Consider the following 15,451-nt stretch of genomic DNA (forward strand, 5'->3'; position numbering starts at 1 on the left):
TCCCGGACGGACCCGAGTTTTTGCAGAGGTAATTTAGTGACTATTTAAATGCAACTAACTACAGGGTAGGCCTAGGAGTTGAGCATGTTTTATTTCATACATGGTCCGTTGGTCTAGGGGTATGATACTCGCTTTGGGTGTGAGTGGTCCCGGTTTCAAATCCCGGACGGACCCGAGTTTTTGCAGAGGTAATTTAGTGACTATTTAAATGCAACTAGTTATATTGTAGGCCTACGAGTTGAGCATGTTTCAGTGTCATACATGGTCCGTTGGTCTAGGGGTATGGTACTCGCTTCGGGTGTGAGTGGTCCCGGGTTCAAATCCCGGACGGACCCGAGTTTTTGCAGAGGTAATTTGGTGACTATTCAAATGCAACTAGTTATATTGTAGGCCTACGAGTTGAGCATGTTTCAGTGTCATACATGGTCCGTTGGCCTAGGGGTATGATACTCGCTTCGGGTGTGAGTGGAACCGGGTTCAAATCCCGGACGGACCCGAGCTTTTGCAGAGGTAATTTTATTGACTATTTAAATGCAACTAACTACAGGGTAGGCCTATGAGTTGAGCATGTTTTATTTCATACATGGTCCGTTGGTCTAGGGGTATGATACTCGCTTTGGGTGTGAGTGGTCCCGGGTTCAAATCCCGGACGGACCCGAGTTTTTGCAGAGGTAATTTAGTGACTATTTAAATGCAACTAGTTATATTGTAGGCCTACGAGTTGAGCATGTTTCAGTGTCATACTTCGTCCGTTGGTCTAGGGGTATGATACTCGCTTCGGGTGTGAGTGGTCCCGGGTTCAAATCCCGGACGGACCCGAGTTTTTGCAGAGGTAATTTAAAGACTATTCAAATGCAACTAGTTATATTGTAGGCCTACGAGTTGAGCATGTTTCAGTGTCATACATGGTCCGTTGGCCTAGGGGTATGATACTCGCTTCGGGTGTGAGTGGTCCCGGGTTCAAATCCCGGACGGACCCGAGTTTTTGCAGAGGTAATTTAGTGACTATTTAAATGCAACTAACTACAGGGTAGGCCTATGAGTTGAGCATGTTTTATTTCATACATGGTCCGTTGGTCTAGGGGTATGATACTCGCTTTGGGTGTGAGTGGTCCCGGGTTCCAATCCCGGACGGACCCGAGTTTTTGCAGAGGTAATTTAGTGACTATTCAAATGCTACTAGTTCTATTGTAGGCCTACGAGTTGAGCATGTTTCAGTGTCATACATGGTCCGTTGGCCTAGGGGTATGATACTCGCTTCGGGTGTGAGTGGTCCCGGGTTCAAATCCCGGACGGACCCGAGTTTTTGCAGAGGTAATTTAGTGACTATTTAAATGCAACTAACTACAGGGTAGGCCTATGAGTTGAGCATGTTTTATTTCATACATGGTCCGTTGGTCTAGGGGTATGATACTCGCTTTGGGTCTGAGTGGTCCCGGGTTCAAATCCCGGACGGACCCGAGTTTTTGCAGAGGTAATTTAGTGACTATTTAAATGCAACTAGTTGTATTGTAGGCCTACGAGTTGAGCATGTTTCAGTGTCATACATGGTCCGTTGGTCTAGGGGTATGGTACTCGCTTCGGGTGTGAGTGGTCCCGGGTTCAAATCCCGGACGGACCCGAGTTTTTGCAGAGGTAATTTGGTGACTATTCAAATGCAACGAGTTAAATTGAAGGACTACGAGCTGAGCATGTTTCAGTGTCATACTTCGTCCGTTGGTCTAGGGGTATGATACTCGCTTCGGGTGTGAGTGGTCCCCTGTTCAAATCCCGGACGGACCCGAGTTTTTGCAGAGGTAATTTAGTGACTATTTAAATGCAACTAGTTAAATTGTAGGACTACGAGCTGAGCATGTTTCAGTGTCATACTTCGTCCGTTGTTCTAGGGGTATGATACTCGCTTCGGGTGTGAGTGGTCCCGGGTTCAAATCCCGGACGGACCCGAGTTTTTGCAGAGGTAATTTAGTGACTATTCAAATGCAACTAGTTATATTGTAGGCCTACGAGTTGAGCATGTTTCAGTGTCATACATGGTCCGTTGGCCTAGGGGTATGATACTCGCTTCGGGTGTGAGTGGTCCCGGGTTCAAATCCCGGACGGACCCGAGTTTTTGCAGAGGTAATTTAGTGACTATTTAAATGCAACTAACTACAGGGTAGGCCTATGAGTTGAGCATGTTTTATTTCATACATGGTCCGTTGGTCTAGGGGTATGATACTCGCTTTGGGTGTGAGTGGTCCCGGGTTCAAATCCCGGACGGACCCGAGTTTTTGCAGAGGTAATTTAGTGACTATTCAAATGCTACTAGTTCTATTGTAGGCCTACGAGTTGAGCATGTTTCAGTGTCATACATGGTCCGTTGGCCTAGGGGTATGATACTCGCTTCGGGTGTGAGTGGTCCCGGGTTCAAATCCCGGACGGACCCGAGCTTTCGCAGAGGTAATTTAGTGACTATTTAAATGCAACTAACTACAGGGTAGGCCTATGAGTTGAGCATGTTTTATTTCATACATGGTCCGTTGGTCTAGGGGTATGATACTCGCTTTGGGTGTGAGTGGTCCCGGGTTCAAATACCGGACGGACCCGAGTTTTTGCATAGGTAATTTAGTGACTATTCAAATGCTACTAGTTCTATTGTAGGCCTACGAGTTGAGCATGTTTCAGTGTCATACATGGTCCGTTGGCCTAGGGGTATGATACTCGCTTTGGGTGTGAGTGGTCCCGGGTTCAAATCCCGGACGGACCCGAGTTTTTGCAGAGGTAATTTAGTGACTATTTAAATGCAACTAACTACAGGGTAGGCCTATGAGTTGAGCATGTTTTATTTCATACATGGTCCGTTGGGCTAGGGGTATGATACTCGCTTTGGGTGTGAGTGGTCCCGGGTTCCAATCCCGGACGGACCCGAGTTTTTGCAGAGGTAATTTAGTGACTATTCAAATGCTACTAGTTCTATTGTAGGCCTACGAGTTGAGCATGTTTCAGTGTCATACATGGTCCGTTGGCCTAGGGGTATGATACTCGCTTCGGGTGTGAGTGGTCCCGGGTTCAAATCCCGGACGGACCCGAGTTTTTGCAGAGGTAATTTAGTGACTATTTAAATGCAACTAACTACAGGGTAGGCCTATGAGTTGAGCATGTTTTATTTCATACATGGTCCGTTGGTCTAGGGGTATGATACTCGCTTTGGGTCTGAGTGGTCCCGGGTTCAAATCCCGGACGGACCCGAGTTTTTGCAGAGGTAATTTAGTGACTATTTAAATGCAACTAGTTGTATTGTAGGCCTACGAGTTGAGCATGTTTCAGTGTCATACATGGTCCGTTGGTCTAGGGGTATGGTACTCGCTTCGGGTGTGAGTGGTCCCGGGTTCAAATCCCGGACGGACCCGAGTTTTTGCAGAGGTAATTTGGTGACTATTCAAATGCAACGAGTTAAATTGAAGGACTACGAGCTGAGCATGTTTCAGTGTCATACTTCGTCCGTTGGTCTAGGGGTATGATACTCGCTTCGGGTGTGAGTGGTCCCCTGTTCAAATCCCGGACGGACCCGAGTTTTTGCAGAGGTAATTTAGTGACTATTTAAATGCAACTAGTTAAATTGTAGGACTACGAGCTGAGCATGTTTCAGTGTCATACTTCGTCCGTTGTTCTAGGGGTATGATACTCGCTTCGGGTGTGAGTGGTCCCGGGTTCAAATCCCGGACGGACCCGAGTTTTTGCAGAGGTAATTTAGTGACTATTCAAATGCAACTAGTTATATTGTAGGCCTACGAGTTGAGCATGTTTCAGTGTCATACATGGTCCGTTGGCCTAGGGGTATGATACTCGCTTCGGGTGTGAGTGGTCCCGGGTTCAAATCCCGGACGGACCCGAGTTTTTGCAGAGGTAATTTAGTGACTATTTAAATGCAACTAACTACAGGGTAGGCCTATGAGTTGAGCATGTTTTATTTCATACATGGTCCGTTGGTCTAGGGGTATGATACTCGCTTTGGGTGTGAGTGGTCCCGGGTTCAAATCCCGGACGGACCCGAGTTTTTGCAGAGGTAATTTAGTGACTATTCAAATGCTACTAGTTCTATTGTAGGCCTACGAGTTGAGCATGTTTCAGTGTCATACATGGTCCGTTGGCCTAGGGGTATGATACTCGCTTCGGGTGTGAGTGGTCCCGGGTTCAAATCCCGGACGGACCCGAGCTTTCGCAGAGGTAATTTAGTGACTATTTAAATGCAACTAACTACAGGGTAGGCCTATGAGTTGAGCATGTTTTATTTCATACATGGTCCGTTGGTCTAGGGGTATGATACTCGCTTTGGGTGTGAGTGGTCCCGGGTTCAAATACCGGACGGACCCGAGTTTTTGCATAGGTAATTTAGTGACTATTCAAATGCTACTAGTTCTATTGTAGGCCTACGAGTTGAGCATGTTTCAGTGTCATACATGGTCCGTTGGCCTAGGGGTATGATACTCGCTTTGGGTGTGAGTGGTCCCGGGTTCAAATCCCGGACGGACCCGAGTTTTTGCAGAGGTAATTTAGTGACTATTTAAATGCAACTAGTTATATTGTAGGCCTACGAGTTGAGCATGTTTCAGTGTCATACTTCGTCCGTTGGCCTAGGGGTATGATACTCGCTTCGGGTGTGAGTGGTCCCGGGTTCAAATCCCGGACGGACCCGAGTTTTTGCAGAGGTAATTTAGTGACTATTTAAATGCAACTAACTACAGGGTAGGCCTATGAGTTGAGCATGTTTTATTTCATACATGGTCCGTTGGTCTAGGGGTATGATACTCGCTTTGGGTGTGAGTGGTCCCGGGTTCAAATCCCGGACGGACCCGAGTTTTTGCAGAGGTAATTTAGTGACTATTCAAATGCTACTAGTTCTATTGTAGGCCTACGAGTTGAGCATGTTTCAGTGTCATACATGGTCCGTTGGCCTAGGGGTATGATACTCGCTTCGGGTGTGAGTGGTCCCGGGTTCAAATCCCGGACGGACCCGAGCTTTTGCAGAGGTAATTTAGTGACTATTTAAATGCAACTAACTACAGGGTAGGCCTATGAGTTGAGCATGTTGTATTTCATACATGGTCCGTTGGTCTAGGGGTATGATACTCGCTTTGGGTGTGAGTGGTCCCGGGTTCAAATCCCGGACGGACCCGAGTTTTTGCAGAGGTAATTTAGTGACTATTCAAATGCTACTAGTTCTATTGTAGGCCTACGAGTTGAGCATGTTTCAGTGTCATACATGGTCCGTTGGCCTAGGGGTATGATACTCGCTTTGGGTGTGAGTGGTCCCGGGTTCAAATCCCGGACGGACCCGAGTTTTTGCAGAGGTAATTTAGTGACTATTTAAATGCAACTAGTTATATTGTAGGCCTACGAGTTGAGCATGTTTCAGTGTCATACTTCGTCCGTTGGTCTAGGGGTATGATACTCGCTTCGGGTGTGAGTGGTCCCGGGTTCAAATCCCGGACGGACCCGAGTTTTTGCAGAGGTAATTTAGTGACTATTTAAATGCAACTAGTTATATTGTAGGCCTACGAGTTGAGCATGTTTCAGTGTCATACATGGTCCGTTGGTCTAGGGGTATGGTACTCGCTTCGGGTGTGAGTGGTCCCGGGTTCAAATCCCGGACGGACCCGAGTTTTTGCAGAGGTAATTTGGTGACTATTCAAATGCAACTAGTTATATTGTAGGCCTACGAGTTGAGCATGTTTCAGTGTCATACATGGTCCGTTGGCCTAGGGGTATGATACTCGCTTCGGGTGTGAGTGGTCCCGGGTTCAAATCCCGGACGGACCCGAGCTTTTGCAGAGGTAATTTAGTGACTATTTAAATGCAACTAACTACAGGGTAGGCCTATGAGTTGAGCATGTTTTATTTCATACATGGTCCGTTGGTCTAGGGGTATGATACTCGCTTTGGGTGTGAGTGGTCCCGGGTTCAAATCCCGGACGGACCCGAGTTTTTGCAGAGGTAATTTAGTGACTATTTAAATGCAACTAGTTATATTGTAGGCCTACGAGTTGAGCATGTTTCAGTGTCATACTTCGTCCGTTGGTCTAGGGGTATGATACTCGCTTCGGGTGTGAGTGGTCCCGGGTTCAAATCCCGGACGGACCCGAGTTTTTGCAGAGGTAATTTAAAGACTATTCAAATGCAACTAGTTATATTGTAGGCCTACGAGTTGAGCATGTTTCAGTGTCATACATGGTCCGTTGGCCTAGGGGTATGATACTCGCTTCGGGTGTGAGTGGTCCCGGGTTCAAATCCCGGACGGACCCGAGTTTTTGCAGAGGTAATTTAGTGACTATTTAAATGCAACTAACTACAGGGTAGGCCTATGAGTTGAGCATGTTTTATTTCATACATGGTCCGTTGGTCTAGGGGTATGATACTCGCTTTGGGTGTGAGTGGTCCCGGGTTCCAATCCCGGACGGACCCGAGTTTTTGCAGAGGTAATTTAGTGACTATTCAAATGCTACTAGTTCTATTGTAGGCCTACGAGTTGAGCATGTTTCAGTGTCATACATGGTCCGTTGGCCTAGGGGTATGATACTCGCTTCGGGTGTGAGTGGTCCCGGGTTCAAATCCCGGACGGACCCGAGTTTTTGCAGAGGTAATTTAGTGACTATTTAAATGCAACTAACTACAGGGTAGGCCTATGAGTTGAGCATGTTTTATTTCATACATGGTCCGTTGGTCTAGGGGTATGATACTCGCTTTGGGTCTGAGTGGTCCCGGGTTCAAATCCCGGACGGACCCGAGTTTTTGCAGAGGTAATTTAGTGACTATTTAAATGCAACTAGTTGTATTGTAGGCCTACGAGTTGAGCATGTTTCAGTGTCATACATGGTCCGTTGGTCTAGGGGTATGGTACTCGCTTCGGGTGTGAGTGGTCCCGGGTTCAAATCCCGGACGGACCCGAGTTTTTGCAGAGGTAATTTGGTGACTATTCAAATGCAACGAGTTAAATTGAAGGACTACGAGCTGAGCATGTTTCAGTGTCATACTTCGTCCGTTGGTCTAGGGGTATGATACTCACTTCGGGTGTGAGTGGTCCCCTGTTCAAATCCCGGACGGACCCGAGTTTTTGCAGAGGTAATTTAGTGACTATTTAAATGCAACTAGTTAAATTGTAGGACTACGAGCTGAGCATGTTTCAGTGTCATACTTCGTCCGTTGTTCTAGGGGTATGATACTCGCTTCGGGTGTGAGTGGTCCCGGGTTCAAATCCCGGACGGACCCGAGTTTTTGCAGAGGTAATTTAGTGACTATTCAAATGCAACTAGTTATATTGTAGGCCTACGAGTTGAGCATGTTTCAGTGTCATACATGGTCCGTTGGCCTAGGGGTATGATACTCGCTTCGGGTGTGAGTGGTCCCGAAATCAAATCCCGGACGGACCCGAGTTTTTGCAGAGGTAATTTAGTGACTATTTAAATGCAACTAACTACAGGGTAGGCCTATGAGTTGAGCATGTTTTATTTCATACATGGTCCGTTGGTCTAGGGGTATGATACTCGCTTTGGGTGTGAGTGGTCCCGGGTTCAAATCCCGGACGGACCCGAGTTTTTGCAGAGGTAATTTAGTGACTATTCAAATGCTACTAGTTCTATTGTAGGCCTACGAGTTGAGCATGTTTCAGTGTCATACATGGTCCGTTGGCCTAGGGGTATGATACTCGCTTCGGGTGTGAGTGGTCCCGGGTTCAAATCCCGGACGGACCCGAGCTTTCGCAGAGGTAATTTAGTGACTATTTAAATGCAACTAACTACAGGGTAGGCCTATGAGTTGAGCATGTTTTATTTCATACATGGTCCGTTGGTCTAGGGGTATGATACTCGCTTTGGGTGTGAGTGGTCCCGGGTTCAAATACCGGACGGACCCGAGTTTTTGCATAGGTAATTTAGTGACTATTCAAATGCTACTAGTTCTATTGTAGGCCTACGAGTTGAGCATGTTTCAGTGTCATACATGGTCCGTTGGCCTAGGGGTATGATACTCGCTTTGGGTGTGAGTGGTCCCGGGTTCAAATCCCGGACGGACCCGAGTTTTTGCAGAGGTAATTTAGTGACTATTTAAATGCAACTAGTTATATTGTAGGCCTACGAGTTGAGCATGTTTCAGTGTCATACTTCGTCCGTTGGCCTAGGGGTATGATACTCGCTTCGGGTGTGAGTGGTCCCGGGTTCAAATCCCGGACGGACCCGAGTTTTTGCAGAGGTAATTTAGTGACTATTTAAATGCAACTAACTACAGGGTAGGCCTATGAGTTGAGCATGTGTTATTTCATACATGGTCCGTTGGTCTAGGGGTATGATACTCGCTTTGGGTGTGAGTGGTCCCGGGTTCAAATCCCGGACGGACCCGAGTTTTTGCAGAGGTAATTTAGTGACTATTCAAATGCTACTAGTTCTATTGTAGGCCTACGAGTTGAGCATGTTTCAGTGTCATACATGGTCCGTTGGCCTAGGGGTATGATACTCGCTTCGGGTGTGAGTGGTCCCGGGTTCAAATCCCGGACGGACCCGAGCTTTTGCAGAGGTAATTTAGTGACTATTTAAATGCAACTAACTACAGGGTAGGCCTATGAGTTGAGCATGTTGTATTTCATACATGGTCCGTTGGTCTAGGGGTATGATACTCGCTTTGGGTGTGAGTGGTCCCGGGTTCAAATCCCGGACGGACCCGAGTTTTTGCAGAGGTAATTTAGTGACTATTCAAATGCTACTAGTTCTATTGTAGGCCTACGAGTTGAGCATGTTTCAGTGTCATACATGGTCCGTTGGCCTAGGGGTATGATACTCGCTTTGGGTGTGAGTGGTCCCGGGTTCAAATCCCGGACGGACCCGAGTTTTTGCAGAGGTAATTTAGTGACTATTTAAATGCAACTAGTTATATTGTAGGCCTACGAGTTGAGCATGTTTCAGTGTCATACTTCGTCCGTTGGTCTAGGGGTATGATACTCGCTTCGGGTGTGAGTGGTCCCGGGTTCAAATCCCGGACGGACCCGAGTTTTTGCAGAGGTAATTTAGTGACTATTCAAATGCAACTAGTTATATTGTAGGCCTACGAGTTGAGCATGTTTCAGTGTCATACATGATCCATTGGCCTAGGGGTATGATACTCGCTTCGGGTGTGAGTGGTCCCGGGTTCAAATCCCGGACGGACCCGAGTTTTTGCAGAGGTAATTTAGTGACTATTTAAATGCAACTAACTACAGGGTAGGCCTATGAGTTGAGCATGTTTTATTTCATACATGGTCCGTTGGTCTAGGGGTATGATACTCGCTTTGGGTGTGAGTGGTCCCGGGTTCAAATCCCGGACGGACCCGAGTTTTTGCAGAGGTAATTTAGTGACTATTCAAATGCTACTAGTTCTATTGTAGGCCTACGAGTTGAGCATGTTTCAGTGTCATACATGGTCCGTTGGCCTAGGGGTATGATACTCGCTTCGGGTGTGAGTGGTCCCGGGTTCAAATCCCGGACGGACCCGAGCTTTTGCAGAGGTAATTTAGTGACTATTTAAATGCAACTAACTACAGGGTAGGCCTATGAGTTGAGCATGTTTTATTTCATACATGGTTCGTTGGTCTAGGGGTATGAAACTCGCTTTGGGTCTGAGTGGTCCCGGGTTCAAATCCCGGACGGACCCGAGTTTTTGCAGAGGTAATTTAGTGACTATTTAAATGCAACTAGTTATATTGTAGGCCTACGAGTTGAGCATGTTTCAGTGTCATACATGGTCCGTTGGTCTAGGGGTATGATACTCGCTTCGGGTGTGAGTGGTCCCGGGTTCAAATCCCGGACGGACCCGAGTTTTTGCAGAGGTAATTTAGTGACTATTTAAATGCAACTAGTTAAATTGTAGGACTACGAGCTGAGCATGTTTCAGTGTCATACTTCGTCCGTTGTTCTAGGGGTATGATACTCGCTTCGGGTGTGAGTGGTCCCGGGTTCAAATCCCGGACGGACCCGAGTTTTTGCAGAGGTAATTTAGTGACTATTCAAATGCTACTAGTTCTATTGTAGGCCTACGAGTTGAGCATGTTTCAGTGTCATACATGGTCCGTTGGCCTAGGGGTATGATACTCGCTTTGGGTGTGAGTGGTCCCGGGTTCAAATCCCGGACGGACCCGAGTTTTTGCAGAGGTAATTTAGTGACTATTTAAATGCAACTAGTTAAATTGTAGGACTACGAGCTGAGCATGTTTCAGTGTCATACTTCGTCCGTTGTTCTAGGGGTATGATACTCGCTTCGGGTGTGAGTGGTCCCGGGTTCAAATCCCGGACGGACCCGAGTTTTTGCAGAGGTAATTTAGTGACTATTCAAATGCAACTAGTTATATTGTAGGCCTACGAGTTGAGCATGTTTCAGTGTCATACATGGTCCGTTGGCCTATGGGTATGATACTCGCTTCGGGTGTGAGTGGTCCCGGGTTCAAATCCCGGACGGACCCGAGTTTTTGCAGAGGTAATTTAGTGACTATTTAAATGCAACTAACTACAGGGTAGGCCTATGAGTTGAGCATGTTTTATTTCATACATGGTCCGTTGGTCTAGGGGTATGATACTCGCTTTGGGTGTGAGTGGTCCCGGGTTCAAATCCCGGACGGACCCGAGATTTTGCAGAGGTAATTTGGTGACTATTCAAATGCAACGAGTTAAATTGAAGGACTACGAGCTGAGCATGTTTCAGTGTCATACTTCGTCCGTTGGTCTAGGGGTATGATACTCGCTTCGGGTGTGAGTGGTCCCGGGTTCAAATCCCGGACGGACCCGAGTTTTTGCAGAGGTAATTTAGTGACTATTCAAATGCAACTAGTTATATTGTAGGCCTACGAGTTGAGCATGTTTCAGTGTCATACATGGTCCGTTGGCCTAGGGGTATGATACTCGCTTCGGGTGTGAGTGGTCCCGGGTTCAAATCCCGGACGGACCCGAGTTTTTGCAGAGGTAATTTAGTGACTATTTAAATGCAACTAACTACAGGGTAGGCCTATGAGTTGAGCATGTTTTATTTCATACATGGTCCGTTGGTCTAGGGGTATGATACTCGCTTTGGGTGTGAGTGGTCCCGGGTTCAAATATCGGACGGACCCGAGTTTTTGCAGAGGTAATTTAGTGACTATTTAAATGCAACTAGTTATATTGTAGGCCTACGAGTTGAGCATGTTTCAGTGTCATACTTCGTCCGTTGGTCTAGGGGTATGATACTCGCTTCGGGTGTGAGTGGTCCCGGGTTCAAATCCCGGACGGACCCGAGTTTTTGCAGAGGTAATTTAGTGACTATTCAAATGCAACTAGTTATATTGTAGGCCTACGAGTTGAGCATGTTTCAGTGTCATACATGGTCCGTTGGCCTAGGGGTATGATACTCGCTTCGGGTGTGAGTGGTCCCGGGTTCAAATCCCGGACGGACCCGAGTTTTTGCAGAGGTAATTTAGTGACTATTTAAATGCAACTAACTACAGGGTAGGCCTATGAGTTGAGCATGTTTTATTTCATACATGGTCCATTGGTCTAGGGGTATGATACTCGCTTTGGGTGTGAGTGGTCCCGGGTTCAAATCCCGGACGGACCCGAGTTTTTGCAGAGGTAATTTAGTGACTATTCAAATGCTACTAGTTCTATTGTAGGCCTACGAGTTGAGCATGTTTCAGTGTCATACATGGTCCGTTGGTCTAGGGGTATGGTACTCGCTTCGGGTGTGAGTGGTCCCTGGTTCAAATCCCGGACGGACCCGAGTTTTTGCAGAGGTAATTTGGTGACTATTCAAATGCAACGAGTTAAATTGAAGGACTACGAGCTGAGCATGTTTCAGTGTCATACTTCGTCCGTTGGTCTAGGGGTATGATACTCGCTTTGGGTGTGAGTGGTCCCGGGTTCAAATCCCGGACGGACCCGAGTTTTTGCAGAGGTAATTTAGTGACTATTCAAATGCTACTAGTTCTATTGTAGGCCTACGAGTTGAGCATGTTTCAGTGTCATACATGGTCCGTTGGCCTAGGGGTATGATACTCGCTTCGGGTGTGAGTGGTCCCGGGTTCAAATCCCGGACGGACCCGAGCTTTTGCAGAGGTAATTTAGTGACTATTTAAATGCAACTAACTACAGGGTAGGCCTATGAGTTGAGCATGTTTTATTTCATACATGGTCCGTTGGTCTAGGGGTATGATACTCGCTTTGGGTGTGAGTGGTCCCGGGTTCAAATCCCGGACGGACCCGAGTTTTTGCAGAGGTAATTTAGTGACTATTTAAATGCAACTAGTTATATTGTAGGCCTACGAGTTGAGCATGTTTCAGTGTCATACTTCGTCCGTTGGTCTAGGGGTATGATACTCGCTTCGGGTGTGAGTGGTCCCGGGTTCAAATCCCGGACGGATCCGAGTTTTTGCAGAGGTAATTTAGTGACTATTCAAATGCAACTAGTTATATTGTAGGCCTACGAGTTGAGCATGTTTCAGTGTCATACATGGTCCGTTGGCCTAGGGGTATGATACTCGCTTCGGGTGTGAGTGGTCCCGGGTACAAATCCCGGACGGACCCGAGTTTTTGCAGAGGTAATTTAGTGACTATTTAAATGCAACTAACTACAGGGTAGGCCTATGAGTTGAGCATGTTTTATTTCATACATGGTCCGTTGGTCTAGGGGTATGATACTCGCTTTGGGTGTGAGTGGTCCCGGGTTCAAATCCCGGACGGACCCGAGTTTTTGCAGAGGTAATTTAGTGACTATTCAAATGCTACTAGTTCTATTGTAGGCCTACGAGTTGAGCATGTTTCAGTGTCATACATGGTCCGTTGGCCTAGGGGTATGATACTCGCTTCGGGTGTGAGTGGTCCCGGGTTCAAATCCCGGACGGACCCGAGCTTTTGCAGAGGTAATTTAGTGACTATTTAAATGCAACTAACTACAGGGTAGGCCTATGAGTTGAGCATGTTTTATTTCATACATGGTCCGTTGGTCTAGGGGTATGATACTCGCTTTGGGTCTGAGTGGTCCCGGGTTCAAATCCCGGACGGACCCGAGTTTTTGCAGAGGTAATTTAGTGACTATTTAAATGCAACTAGTTATATTGTAGGCCTACGAGTTGAGCATGTTTCAGTGTCATACATGGTCCGTTGGTCTAGGGGTATGGTACTCGCTTCGGGTGTGAGTGGTCCCGGGTTCAAATCCCGGACGGACCCGAGTTTTTGCAGAGGTAATTTGGTGACTATTCAAATGCAACGAGTTAAATTGAAGGACTACGAGCTGAGCATGTTTCAGTGTCATACTTCGTCCGTTGGTCTAGGGGTATGATACTCGCTTCGGGTGTGAGTGGTCCCGGGTTCAAATCCCGGACGGACCCGAGTTTTTGCAGAGGTAATTTAGTGACTATTTAAATGCAACTAACTACAGGGTAGGCCTATGAGTTGAGCATGTTTTATTTCATACATGGTCCGTTGGTCTAGGGGTATGATACTCGCTTTGGGTGTGAGTGGTCCCGGGTTCAAATCCCGGACGGACCCGAGTTTTTGCAGAGGTAATTTAGTGACTATTCAAATGCTACTAGTTCTATTGTAGGCCTACGAGTTGAGCATGTTTCAGTGTGATACATGGTCCGTTGGCCTAGGGGTATGATACTCGCTTCGGGTGTGAGTGGTCCCGGGTTCAAATCCCGGACGGACCCGAGCTTTTGCAGAGGTAATTTAGTGACTATTTAAATGCAACTAACTACAGGGTAGGCCTATGAGTTGAGCATGTTTTATTTCATACATGGTCCGTTGGTCTAGGGGTATGATACTCGCTTTGGGTGTGAGTGGTCCCGGGTTCAAATCCCGGACGGACCCGAGTTTTTGCAGAGGTAATTTAGTGACTATTTAAATGCAACTAGTTATATTGTAGGCCTACGAGTTGAGCATGTTTCAGTGTCATACATGGTCCGTTGGCCTAGGGGTATGATACTCGCTTCGGGTGTGAGTGGTCCCGGGTTCAAATCCCGGACGGACCCGAGTTTTTGCAGAGGTAATTTAGTGACTATTTAAATGCAACTAACTACAGGGTAGGCCTATGAGTTGAGCATGTTTTATTTCATACATGGTCCGTTGGTCTAGGGGTATGATACTCGCTTTGGGTGTGAGTGGTCCCGGGTTCAAATATCGGACGGACCCGAGTTTTTGCAGAGGTAATTTAGTGACTATTTAAATGCAACTAGTTATATTGTAGGCCTACGAGTTGAGCATGTTTCAGTGTCATACTTCGTCCGTTGGTCTAGGGGTATGATACTCGCTTCGGGTGTGAGTGGTCCCGGGTTCAAATCCCGGACGGACCCGAGTTTTTGCAGAGGTAATTTAGTGACTATTCAAATGCAACTAGTTATATTGTAGGCCTACGAGTTGAGCAGGTTTCAGTGTCATACATGGTCCGTTGGCCTAGGGGTATGATACTCGCTTCGGGTGTGAGTGGTCCCGGGTTCAAATCCCGGACGGACCCGAGTTTTTGCAGAGGTAATTTAGTGACTATTTAAATGCAACTAACTACAGGGTAGGCCTATGAGTTGAGCATGTTTTATTTCATACATGGTCCATTGGTCTAGGGGTATGATACTCGCTTTGGGTGTGAGTGGTCCCGGGTTCAAATCCCGGACGGACCCGAGTTTTTGCAGAGGTAATTTAGTGACTATTCAAATGCTACTAGTTCTATTGTAGGCCTACGAGTTGAGCATGTTTCAGTGTCATACATGGTCCGTTGGTCTAGGGGTATGGTACTCGCTTCGGGTGTGAGTGGTCCCTGGTTCAAATCCCGGACGGACCCGAGTTTTTGCAGAGGTAATTTGGTGACTATTCAAATGCAACGAGTTAAATTGAAGGACTACGAGCTGAGCATGTTTCAGTGTCATACTTCGTCCGTTGGTCTAGGGGTATGATACTCGCTTTGGGTGTGAGTGGTCCCGGGTTCAAATCCCGGACGGACCCGAGTTTTTGCAGAGGTAATTTAGTGACTATTCAAATGCTACTAGTTCTATTGTAGGCCTACGAGTTGAGCATGTTTCAGTGTCATACATGGTCCGTTGGCCTAGGGGTATGATACTCGCTTCGGGTGTGAGTGGTCCCGGGTTCAAATCCCGGACGGACCCGAGCTTTTGCAGAGGTAATTTAGTGACTATTTAAATGCAACTAACTACAGGGTAGGCCTATGAGTTGAGCATGTTTTATTTCATACATGGTCCGTTGGTCTAGGGGTATGATACTCGCTTTGGGTGTGAGTGGTCCCGGGTTCAAATCCCGGACGGACCCGAGTTTTTGCAGAGGTAATTTAGTGACTATTTAAATGCAACTAGTTATATTGTAGGCCTACGAGTTGAGCATGTTTCAGTGTCATACTTCGTCCGTTGGTCTAGGGGTATGATACTCGCTTCGGGTGTGAGTGGTCCCGGGTTCAAATCCCGGACGGATCCGAGTTTTTGCAG

The 15,451-nt window shown here is 47.0% G+C and overlaps 55 non-coding genes across 55 annotated transcripts; all 55 read left to right on the top strand.

Moving 5' to 3' along the window:
* Positions 1–263: 263 nt before the first annotated feature.
* TRNAP-CGG (transfer RNA proline (anticodon CGG)) lies at positions 264–335 on the top strand. The gene has a single exon. It is a non-coding gene; the product is annotated as a tRNA-Pro (tRNA).
* A 250-nt stretch (positions 336–585) lies between these two features.
* On the top strand, positions 586–657 carry TRNAP-UGG (transfer RNA proline (anticodon UGG)). The gene has a single exon. It is a non-coding gene; the product is annotated as a tRNA-Pro (tRNA).
* An 89-nt stretch (positions 658–746) lies between these two features.
* On the top strand, positions 747–820 carry TRNAP-CGG (transfer RNA proline (anticodon CGG)). The gene has a single exon. It is a non-coding gene; the product is annotated as a tRNA-Pro (tRNA).
* An 87-nt stretch (positions 821–907) lies between these two features.
* On the top strand, positions 908–979 carry TRNAP-CGG (transfer RNA proline (anticodon CGG)). Its single transcript has one exon. It is a non-coding gene; the product is annotated as a tRNA-Pro (tRNA).
* Positions 980–1,228: 249 nt separating this feature from the next.
* On the top strand, positions 1,229–1,300 carry TRNAP-CGG (transfer RNA proline (anticodon CGG)). The gene has a single exon. It is a non-coding gene; the product is annotated as a tRNA-Pro (tRNA).
* A 249-nt stretch (positions 1,301–1,549) lies between these two features.
* On the top strand, positions 1,550–1,621 carry TRNAP-CGG (transfer RNA proline (anticodon CGG)). Its single transcript has one exon. It is a non-coding gene; the product is annotated as a tRNA-Pro (tRNA).
* A 411-nt stretch (positions 1,622–2,032) lies between these two features.
* Positions 2,033–2,104, top strand: TRNAP-CGG (transfer RNA proline (anticodon CGG)). The gene has a single exon. It is a non-coding gene; the product is annotated as a tRNA-Pro (tRNA).
* An 88-nt stretch (positions 2,105–2,192) lies between these two features.
* TRNAP-UGG (transfer RNA proline (anticodon UGG)) lies at positions 2,193–2,264 on the top strand. The gene has a single exon. It is a non-coding gene; the product is annotated as a tRNA-Pro (tRNA).
* An 89-nt stretch (positions 2,265–2,353) lies between these two features.
* Positions 2,354–2,425, top strand: TRNAP-CGG (transfer RNA proline (anticodon CGG)). Its single transcript has one exon. It is a non-coding gene; the product is annotated as a tRNA-Pro (tRNA).
* A 570-nt stretch (positions 2,426–2,995) lies between these two features.
* Positions 2,996–3,067, top strand: TRNAP-CGG (transfer RNA proline (anticodon CGG)). Its single transcript has one exon. It is a non-coding gene; the product is annotated as a tRNA-Pro (tRNA).
* A 249-nt stretch (positions 3,068–3,316) lies between these two features.
* On the top strand, positions 3,317–3,388 carry TRNAP-CGG (transfer RNA proline (anticodon CGG)). The gene has a single exon. It is a non-coding gene; the product is annotated as a tRNA-Pro (tRNA).
* A 411-nt stretch (positions 3,389–3,799) lies between these two features.
* On the top strand, positions 3,800–3,871 carry TRNAP-CGG (transfer RNA proline (anticodon CGG)). The gene has a single exon. It is a non-coding gene; the product is annotated as a tRNA-Pro (tRNA).
* Positions 3,872–3,959: 88 nt separating this feature from the next.
* TRNAP-UGG (transfer RNA proline (anticodon UGG)) lies at positions 3,960–4,031 on the top strand. Its single transcript has one exon. It is a non-coding gene; the product is annotated as a tRNA-Pro (tRNA).
* Positions 4,032–4,120: 89 nt separating this feature from the next.
* On the top strand, positions 4,121–4,192 carry TRNAP-CGG (transfer RNA proline (anticodon CGG)). The gene has a single exon. It is a non-coding gene; the product is annotated as a tRNA-Pro (tRNA).
* Positions 4,193–4,762: 570 nt separating this feature from the next.
* TRNAP-UGG (transfer RNA proline (anticodon UGG)) lies at positions 4,763–4,834 on the top strand. Its single transcript has one exon. It is a non-coding gene; the product is annotated as a tRNA-Pro (tRNA).
* Positions 4,835–4,923: 89 nt separating this feature from the next.
* Positions 4,924–4,995, top strand: TRNAP-CGG (transfer RNA proline (anticodon CGG)). The gene has a single exon. It is a non-coding gene; the product is annotated as a tRNA-Pro (tRNA).
* Positions 4,996–5,083: 88 nt separating this feature from the next.
* On the top strand, positions 5,084–5,155 carry TRNAP-UGG (transfer RNA proline (anticodon UGG)). Its single transcript has one exon. It is a non-coding gene; the product is annotated as a tRNA-Pro (tRNA).
* A 250-nt stretch (positions 5,156–5,405) lies between these two features.
* On the top strand, positions 5,406–5,479 carry TRNAP-CGG (transfer RNA proline (anticodon CGG)). Its single transcript has one exon. It is a non-coding gene; the product is annotated as a tRNA-Pro (tRNA).
* An 87-nt stretch (positions 5,480–5,566) lies between these two features.
* Positions 5,567–5,638, top strand: TRNAP-CGG (transfer RNA proline (anticodon CGG)). The gene has a single exon. It is a non-coding gene; the product is annotated as a tRNA-Pro (tRNA).
* An 89-nt stretch (positions 5,639–5,727) lies between these two features.
* On the top strand, positions 5,728–5,799 carry TRNAP-CGG (transfer RNA proline (anticodon CGG)). Its single transcript has one exon. It is a non-coding gene; the product is annotated as a tRNA-Pro (tRNA).
* Positions 5,800–5,887: 88 nt separating this feature from the next.
* Positions 5,888–5,959, top strand: TRNAP-UGG (transfer RNA proline (anticodon UGG)). The gene has a single exon. It is a non-coding gene; the product is annotated as a tRNA-Pro (tRNA).
* An 89-nt stretch (positions 5,960–6,048) lies between these two features.
* On the top strand, positions 6,049–6,122 carry TRNAP-CGG (transfer RNA proline (anticodon CGG)). The gene has a single exon. It is a non-coding gene; the product is annotated as a tRNA-Pro (tRNA).
* Positions 6,123–6,209: 87 nt separating this feature from the next.
* Positions 6,210–6,281, top strand: TRNAP-CGG (transfer RNA proline (anticodon CGG)). The gene has a single exon. It is a non-coding gene; the product is annotated as a tRNA-Pro (tRNA).
* A 249-nt stretch (positions 6,282–6,530) lies between these two features.
* Positions 6,531–6,602, top strand: TRNAP-CGG (transfer RNA proline (anticodon CGG)). The gene has a single exon. It is a non-coding gene; the product is annotated as a tRNA-Pro (tRNA).
* A 249-nt stretch (positions 6,603–6,851) lies between these two features.
* Positions 6,852–6,923, top strand: TRNAP-CGG (transfer RNA proline (anticodon CGG)). The gene has a single exon. It is a non-coding gene; the product is annotated as a tRNA-Pro (tRNA).
* A 571-nt stretch (positions 6,924–7,494) lies between these two features.
* TRNAP-UGG (transfer RNA proline (anticodon UGG)) lies at positions 7,495–7,566 on the top strand. Its single transcript has one exon. It is a non-coding gene; the product is annotated as a tRNA-Pro (tRNA).
* Positions 7,567–7,655: 89 nt separating this feature from the next.
* On the top strand, positions 7,656–7,727 carry TRNAP-CGG (transfer RNA proline (anticodon CGG)). Its single transcript has one exon. It is a non-coding gene; the product is annotated as a tRNA-Pro (tRNA).
* A 570-nt stretch (positions 7,728–8,297) lies between these two features.
* Positions 8,298–8,369, top strand: TRNAP-UGG (transfer RNA proline (anticodon UGG)). The gene has a single exon. It is a non-coding gene; the product is annotated as a tRNA-Pro (tRNA).
* Positions 8,370–8,458: 89 nt separating this feature from the next.
* Positions 8,459–8,530, top strand: TRNAP-CGG (transfer RNA proline (anticodon CGG)). The gene has a single exon. It is a non-coding gene; the product is annotated as a tRNA-Pro (tRNA).
* Positions 8,531–8,618: 88 nt separating this feature from the next.
* TRNAP-UGG (transfer RNA proline (anticodon UGG)) lies at positions 8,619–8,690 on the top strand. The gene has a single exon. It is a non-coding gene; the product is annotated as a tRNA-Pro (tRNA).
* A 250-nt stretch (positions 8,691–8,940) lies between these two features.
* On the top strand, positions 8,941–9,014 carry TRNAP-CGG (transfer RNA proline (anticodon CGG)). The gene has a single exon. It is a non-coding gene; the product is annotated as a tRNA-Pro (tRNA).
* A 247-nt stretch (positions 9,015–9,261) lies between these two features.
* Positions 9,262–9,333, top strand: TRNAP-UGG (transfer RNA proline (anticodon UGG)). The gene has a single exon. It is a non-coding gene; the product is annotated as a tRNA-Pro (tRNA).
* An 89-nt stretch (positions 9,334–9,422) lies between these two features.
* Positions 9,423–9,494, top strand: TRNAP-CGG (transfer RNA proline (anticodon CGG)). Its single transcript has one exon. It is a non-coding gene; the product is annotated as a tRNA-Pro (tRNA).
* Positions 9,495–9,743: 249 nt separating this feature from the next.
* Positions 9,744–9,815, top strand: TRNAP-CGG (transfer RNA proline (anticodon CGG)). Its single transcript has one exon. It is a non-coding gene; the product is annotated as a tRNA-Pro (tRNA).
* A 732-nt stretch (positions 9,816–10,547) lies between these two features.
* Positions 10,548–10,619, top strand: TRNAP-UGG (transfer RNA proline (anticodon UGG)). The gene has a single exon. It is a non-coding gene; the product is annotated as a tRNA-Pro (tRNA).
* An 89-nt stretch (positions 10,620–10,708) lies between these two features.
* On the top strand, positions 10,709–10,782 carry TRNAP-CGG (transfer RNA proline (anticodon CGG)). The gene has a single exon. It is a non-coding gene; the product is annotated as a tRNA-Pro (tRNA).
* An 87-nt stretch (positions 10,783–10,869) lies between these two features.
* TRNAP-CGG (transfer RNA proline (anticodon CGG)) lies at positions 10,870–10,941 on the top strand. The gene has a single exon. It is a non-coding gene; the product is annotated as a tRNA-Pro (tRNA).
* Positions 10,942–11,190: 249 nt separating this feature from the next.
* Positions 11,191–11,264, top strand: TRNAP-CGG (transfer RNA proline (anticodon CGG)). The gene has a single exon. It is a non-coding gene; the product is annotated as a tRNA-Pro (tRNA).
* An 87-nt stretch (positions 11,265–11,351) lies between these two features.
* TRNAP-CGG (transfer RNA proline (anticodon CGG)) lies at positions 11,352–11,423 on the top strand. The gene has a single exon. It is a non-coding gene; the product is annotated as a tRNA-Pro (tRNA).
* Positions 11,424–11,994: 571 nt separating this feature from the next.
* Positions 11,995–12,066, top strand: TRNAP-CGG (transfer RNA proline (anticodon CGG)). The gene has a single exon. It is a non-coding gene; the product is annotated as a tRNA-Pro (tRNA).
* Positions 12,067–12,154: 88 nt separating this feature from the next.
* TRNAP-UGG (transfer RNA proline (anticodon UGG)) lies at positions 12,155–12,226 on the top strand. The gene has a single exon. It is a non-coding gene; the product is annotated as a tRNA-Pro (tRNA).
* Positions 12,227–12,315: 89 nt separating this feature from the next.
* Positions 12,316–12,389, top strand: TRNAP-CGG (transfer RNA proline (anticodon CGG)). Its single transcript has one exon. It is a non-coding gene; the product is annotated as a tRNA-Pro (tRNA).
* Positions 12,390–12,636: 247 nt separating this feature from the next.
* TRNAP-UGG (transfer RNA proline (anticodon UGG)) lies at positions 12,637–12,708 on the top strand. The gene has a single exon. It is a non-coding gene; the product is annotated as a tRNA-Pro (tRNA).
* An 89-nt stretch (positions 12,709–12,797) lies between these two features.
* On the top strand, positions 12,798–12,869 carry TRNAP-CGG (transfer RNA proline (anticodon CGG)). Its single transcript has one exon. It is a non-coding gene; the product is annotated as a tRNA-Pro (tRNA).
* Positions 12,870–13,118: 249 nt separating this feature from the next.
* Positions 13,119–13,190, top strand: TRNAP-CGG (transfer RNA proline (anticodon CGG)). Its single transcript has one exon. It is a non-coding gene; the product is annotated as a tRNA-Pro (tRNA).
* An 89-nt stretch (positions 13,191–13,279) lies between these two features.
* TRNAP-CGG (transfer RNA proline (anticodon CGG)) lies at positions 13,280–13,353 on the top strand. The gene has a single exon. It is a non-coding gene; the product is annotated as a tRNA-Pro (tRNA).
* An 86-nt stretch (positions 13,354–13,439) lies between these two features.
* TRNAP-UGG (transfer RNA proline (anticodon UGG)) lies at positions 13,440–13,511 on the top strand. The gene has a single exon. It is a non-coding gene; the product is annotated as a tRNA-Pro (tRNA).
* Positions 13,512–13,600: 89 nt separating this feature from the next.
* On the top strand, positions 13,601–13,672 carry TRNAP-CGG (transfer RNA proline (anticodon CGG)). The gene has a single exon. It is a non-coding gene; the product is annotated as a tRNA-Pro (tRNA).
* Positions 13,673–13,760: 88 nt separating this feature from the next.
* On the top strand, positions 13,761–13,832 carry TRNAP-UGG (transfer RNA proline (anticodon UGG)). The gene has a single exon. It is a non-coding gene; the product is annotated as a tRNA-Pro (tRNA).
* An 89-nt stretch (positions 13,833–13,921) lies between these two features.
* Positions 13,922–13,993, top strand: TRNAP-CGG (transfer RNA proline (anticodon CGG)). The gene has a single exon. It is a non-coding gene; the product is annotated as a tRNA-Pro (tRNA).
* Positions 13,994–14,242: 249 nt separating this feature from the next.
* Positions 14,243–14,316, top strand: TRNAP-CGG (transfer RNA proline (anticodon CGG)). Its single transcript has one exon. It is a non-coding gene; the product is annotated as a tRNA-Pro (tRNA).
* An 87-nt stretch (positions 14,317–14,403) lies between these two features.
* TRNAP-CGG (transfer RNA proline (anticodon CGG)) lies at positions 14,404–14,475 on the top strand. Its single transcript has one exon. It is a non-coding gene; the product is annotated as a tRNA-Pro (tRNA).
* Positions 14,476–15,046: 571 nt separating this feature from the next.
* On the top strand, positions 15,047–15,118 carry TRNAP-CGG (transfer RNA proline (anticodon CGG)). Its single transcript has one exon. It is a non-coding gene; the product is annotated as a tRNA-Pro (tRNA).
* Positions 15,119–15,206: 88 nt separating this feature from the next.
* TRNAP-UGG (transfer RNA proline (anticodon UGG)) lies at positions 15,207–15,278 on the top strand. Its single transcript has one exon. It is a non-coding gene; the product is annotated as a tRNA-Pro (tRNA).
* Positions 15,279–15,367: 89 nt separating this feature from the next.
* TRNAP-CGG (transfer RNA proline (anticodon CGG)) lies at positions 15,368–15,441 on the top strand. The gene has a single exon. It is a non-coding gene; the product is annotated as a tRNA-Pro (tRNA).
* The last annotated feature ends 10 nt before the right edge of the window (positions 15,442–15,451 follow it).

This window comes from Phalangium opilio, unplaced genomic scaffold, assembly GCF_054372755.1.
Source record: "Phalangium opilio isolate 3A_F unplaced genomic scaffold, DU_Popi_V2 ptg000094l_1, whole genome shotgun sequence".
Taxonomy (NCBI): Eukaryota; Metazoa; Arthropoda; class Arachnida; order Opiliones; family Phalangiidae; genus Phalangium; species Phalangium opilio.